Here is a 5,811-nt window from a genome sequence, read left to right as displayed (position 1 = left end):
AAGACACAGCTGATTTAGCTTTCACGTGTTACGTTGAAGGAGATCTAAGATGATTTGGCATTTCTGTATTGTCAGGGAACAAATCGAAGAAGCAGATTTGGCATCCCTGTGTCTGACGGAGAGCAGATCAAAGATATCAACATGACAGTCATGAGTTTGCAAGGAGTAAGTTGAGGAATCCTGATCTGATAAAGTCGGGCAAATTTGGCCTTTTATAGTCTTTGCTCGATTCCTATTATATAGAAATGAGCAAAGAGGGGCAGCTGTAATAACTCAAATTCGTCCGAGCCTTAAACTAAAATAAAAAATAAAAAAATAAAGTCCATTTATTTTCTAAACAGTCCGTTTATAGTGCTAAAGCCCAAATCCAAACAGCCTAAACCTACTAGACCCATTTACACCCAAAAAAATAACCCAACACCTTGACCCAGGTTTACAAGGGGCCCAAAAGGCCCAAAGCTGTAAAAACAGACAAGGGAACCCTAAGGTTTCCTGAGAACTCAGCGCCGCAATGAAGTTCTAGAAACTTCGGGAACTCTAAGCGACGCGACCCTTCATCTCACGCAGATTCAACGACACAATCGTCGCCACCAAGCGCGTCGTGATTTCTCCACTCTTCCATCAAACATCGCGCCACCATCGACGCGAAAATCACGCCATAATCGTCAGATCTCCTCGCGCTACGATCTGGCGTTGGCTCCATCAGCGCGCAAGACATTAGTGATCGAGCAAGATCCTCGCGGTCACCTGTAGAAAAAGGAAAGAAATCAAAGCATAATTGCAGTAAATAGATTAGAACAGAATTCGGAAAGAAATATTTTGATTTCTTTCCAAAATAGGCAGTAGATGAAGGCTATAAAGCCTTTTCTCAAATCTGTAAAAAGGATACTTACGATATACACACACAGAGAGAAAAACACCACAAAGATATTGTACACCAATTATTTTTGCAATAATATATCAGAAAGATTTCACGAGAAACGAAGGTGATCTATTGTTCTCTTTACTTTTATTTTATTTTTCTTTACTTTATTGTAAGCAACCTGCATATAATATATTAAAAACAGATGAGAGAGGAGTACCTTCTAGATTCGCCGAGAAAAGCGAAGCTTTTCGGATCCTGACCGCCGTGTGTGGCGGAGTTGGTGACGGCGCGTGAGGCTGACCATGGAGGTCCGATGAACGGAGCAAACCGGCCTAGGGCCAGAGCTCAGAGGGCTGGGAAGAGTTTCAGAGGATTTCTCTCGTTTTTTTTTTAAATCGGGTGCAAAATAATCTTAAGGCTCAGAATTTGGCTTATATAGCCCAAATGAAACGATGGCGTTTTAGTTTAACTCAATAAGCATAAAATGGCGTCGTTTCAAAGCTCAGGATCCGCGTGTTGACCCGATTTCCCGGGGAGGATCCGCGTTTTTCGTAAAGTGGGCTAATTTCCCAATTGGTCCTCTCGCAATTTTAATATTTATAATTTTATTCTTATTAATTTTTAATTTAACTCTAACGTTTAATTTTGTTTCAATTTAGTTCTCACAGTGATTTTAAAACGGTATTAGGGAAACGGTGTCGTTTTGGGATTAGGGCTAAATTGCCCAGGGAGTCCTCTAATTTAATACACATTTCAATCAGGCCCAGAATTTTTTATTATTTTGCAAACTAACCCCCAAATTTCTTAATTAAATTCAATTTTGATCCTTTTATTTTATATTCTTTTAAAAAAATTATTAGTTATATAAAATAGTATATATTCTTCATTAGATTATTATTATCATTTTTAAAAAATTTTCTTTTATTATATATTTTATTATATATATTTATTCTGTTTTTTATTTTTATTTCTTTTTTATTTTTATTTTATTATATTTTATATGTAAAATATTTGTTACATTATTATTATTATTATACATATTTCATATTACATTTCATTATATTTATTTAAGTTTTTTATCACATATATATATTATCGTGCATTATTAAATATTGTATTTTAATTACATATATTTTTTAAGTTACTCACTTTTTTATATTTCAATACGTATTAAATTTTTATATATTATTATATTTTATATCATCTATATATTAAATGCTAGTTCATAATATTATTAAGTTTTGTTTGTTTGATATATATATTACTACATTATTATTATTATTTTTATATATTGTCACATTTGTTTTGTATATATATATATATATGTTTAATTGTATATCACGCATTGTTTTTTTAATTAATTATTGCTTTGTATGTTCGTATATTATGTTCATTCATCTTCAATATATGTTATGTGTATCTTTGTATATATGATGTTATTTTAAACATGTATGTATCTAGAGTGTGATCTTTGTATTATTGCCATTGTATTGTTTAAATGCATGTTTTATTTGCTTATTATTGCAATATTCTATCTTATATTCCATAATGATAATATGATTCCTCATGCATTAATTAAAAACAAGATTCCAAAGTTTTCAAAAATCAAAAGGCAATGTTTGGTGTTTGGAAGCTTCGAGAAAAGTAGTGCCCTAACTTACTGGGTTGCAATTTTTCTTGTTGAGTTCGAATAGTCAAGCACCCTTCTAAGTTTTTAAGGTTTTCAAAATATGAGCAACTGTCTTGGAATTTCAAAGCGTTGTGTCCTAACTTACTGGATGTGGCGTTTTGTCGTTTCGAGATAGAGATTTTCAAAAAGGCTAGTTTAGCTTCGAATGTCTTAAAAATATTGCGTCCTAACTTACTGGATGTGATATTTGGATTCGTTTGATACAAGTGAACCCTAATTTTCAAAATCAAAATATTCTAAAGAGGATTGCATCTTAAAATTTTTAAATTTTCGACCTTAAAGACATTTGGTAATTGATTAGGTGCCAAATTTTAGGCGTTACGAGGGTGCTAATCCTTCCTCGTACATAACCGACTCCCGAACCCGTTCTCTTTATTTCGTAGACCAAAACTAATGATTTATTGGTGATCCAATCACACCTAAAAAGATTGGTGGCGACTCCCGTTTTCGTTTTTCTTAAAGTCGATTCCCATTTTCCAAAACTCGATTTAAAAAAATGGTCTCGATAATGATTTTGGTAGAGGTTTTGAGAAGGAGTTCTTGAACACATACAAGACCATACAGAGTAAATAGAAACATGTAAAGCCCCCAAACCCGACTCGATTCACCGGGTTCGAATTTCGAGTGTAACTACAAAAAAAACTTAATCATTAACGAAAAATAATTTACAATTTCCTATTTCTTTAAACATGTTCTTTGACATTTTAAATTAAAAATTTAATTACAAGAAAACAAGTGAAGTATTTAAAATATCTTTAGTTACATCAATCTTGATACAAATCTTTACAAGTTAAAAGTTTATTCCATAAAAACTCAAAATGTGTATTCCAAGACTACGCCACATATCCACTATATGTATAATAGCCCACTTTGCCACCACCTTAGCATACTCCTGGCGTTGTCCTTCCAAGATAAGTCTCATCTCATATACCTAAAAAGCATTAAAAGATCTTGTAATTAAATGGGTACTTAGTGAGCTTATTAACTATACCTTGGTGGATTCTTTGCAGTCTTGCTCGAATTACTATGTTAACCATCATTCTGCATCATTTATTTCGGCGGATACCACTATTGTTTTGTCATTCTCCTATACATCAGTTGTCATGCTCTTATCATACTAAATCTTTCTTATCTATCTAATTAAAGAATACTTCCAATTCTTTCATAAATCTCTTGTCCCATAATAATTTCTTAACAGTACATACCCTCATAAACCATTTCTAATAATCATTGCCTTAACTTATACTTTTATCTCAAACAGTTGTTCACTGACATTTATCACAGTGGATACATATATGTTTGGTGAATACTTACGTAGAATATAATACTATTAATTCATACTCAGTCATATCCTGATTCAATACCACACATATCCATACTAATAAATTATTGTTTAGACCACTCTAACGAATTCTATGTCATGATATATCGAATCCCATAATTTAAGAGAACATTAACTCTGATTCAGAATAATTTTAGAAGAAAATACAATACCCCTCACTTTCTATATTTATATATCATCACAATAGATACCCTTCGTAGCATACAAATACACGTCTCTTTTTCATAGAACCTTTAAAACTTTGTCCCTCATAACCCAAAACATATCAAGACCTCACTTTAGCTTTACTTATTATAAAACTAAAAGAATTTAATCACATCTTACCAAAGGAATAGACATTCAGATTCATATCTTACCATACATCCCTGACAATTTACGCCACATAGGCCTAATGATCTGTCGTAATTCGGTGTAGTAGATTAAACTAGTTTTCACATTTGAGGAGCTTGAATACAGGCATTTCCGTTAGGTTTTAATTAAGTTTCTTTATTTTTACTTACATTTAATAAAATGTGCAAATTGAGTCTTTTATTGACCTTAAAGGCCGAATGAGGCCCAAGAGAGAGCTAACATACTTCGTGAGTGTACAGGAGACCATTAGAAGGCCTTTTGGGCCACTACTGGACGTTATGTTGCAACATAGGAGATTTGATATCGTAACAAAAAGAGCAAAATAGAAAAAGAACGAAACTGCCTTCGATGTCGCAACACTGGCTGAGGATGTCGTGACATACCCCTGAAGACATCCCAAGGAGGAGTATACTGACTTCAATGTCGCGACACATGTTCTAATGTGTCACGACATCGACTCTATAACTGGAATAAAACATGAAACTGGGGTGTTTTGGTCTGCACAATAGAACTTAAAGCTCGAAAATATCAACTTACCTAGGGTTAAGAACGATAGCCACCTGAAGGTTATAAATAGACCTTTTTAGCACATACGATGGACAACATTCAGTTGCCTAGATTCTTTCTTTAGATTTAGTTTTGCTTTCTTAGGTTTTCATAGTTTTAGTTTATTTGTTCTTTTTTTTTTCTTTCAAAAGATCTGATTGTAAAGGAGACCAACTTCTATGGCTTCGCGCTATTTATCAATATCAATCAGGCTTTTCTTAAACTCTTTCTATTTTGAATTTATTCCCTATGATTAATTCTTCTATTCATTCCATGTTATTTATGAAAGCCATCAGGAACTAATCCTTCTATGGGAGATTAGCGAGTAGATGCGTGATCTTTTAACTGTTTTGTAAGGTTACTCAACGGATCAACTGTTTAGGAAAGGAAGAACGTGAAACAAACCCTAGGCCTGACAACCCTGGAAAGTTATCTAGGTAGGAATTAACTCAAAATTGGTATTGCCCATCCGTGAACACCTTTACCCCAAGTCAGTCTAGACTGTGATGTCGAAAGATAAGTAGTTCTTGTTGAGCCTTTATGTTAGTAGAAGATCAGAAGATCCAACTAGGTTAGTGACTAGTTGGTTAACGAGAAACCCAAAATGATAGTTGATTGGGATTGTTGAAGCGAGCTAATCATTCATCTTCAGATTTGATTCACCTTATTTCTCTCTATCTCTTGCAACTTTAATTCTTTTAAGTTATTTTATTTTATAGTTTAAAAACCCTAAAAAATATTTCTTATTTTATTTTCGTACTATAATTGATTTAAAAGTATTAATTAGATCTTTAAGTGCTTAGATTAAGATTGATTTAGTACACGTCTCCCTTAGGTACGATTCTCAAAGTACTCACCTACTTCGTTGTAAAATCTACATTACAACTCGACCCGTATACTTGTACATACCGTTTCATAACTTTCCATTTTATTGCAGTATTCACACTTTGGGCATTAGTACATCCAGAGGCAGTCATGTTGTTGGCGCCATTGCCGGGGAGGCAAAGTCACTAGATT

Source organism: Gossypium hirsutum, chromosome A10 (assembly GCF_007990345.1).
Source record: "Gossypium hirsutum isolate 1008001.06 chromosome A10, Gossypium_hirsutum_v2.1, whole genome shotgun sequence".
Classification (NCBI taxonomy): Eukaryota; Viridiplantae; Streptophyta; class Magnoliopsida; order Malvales; family Malvaceae; genus Gossypium; species Gossypium hirsutum.
The sequence above is the reverse complement of the archived record's forward strand: the minus strand, read 5'-3'. Positions refer to the sequence as shown.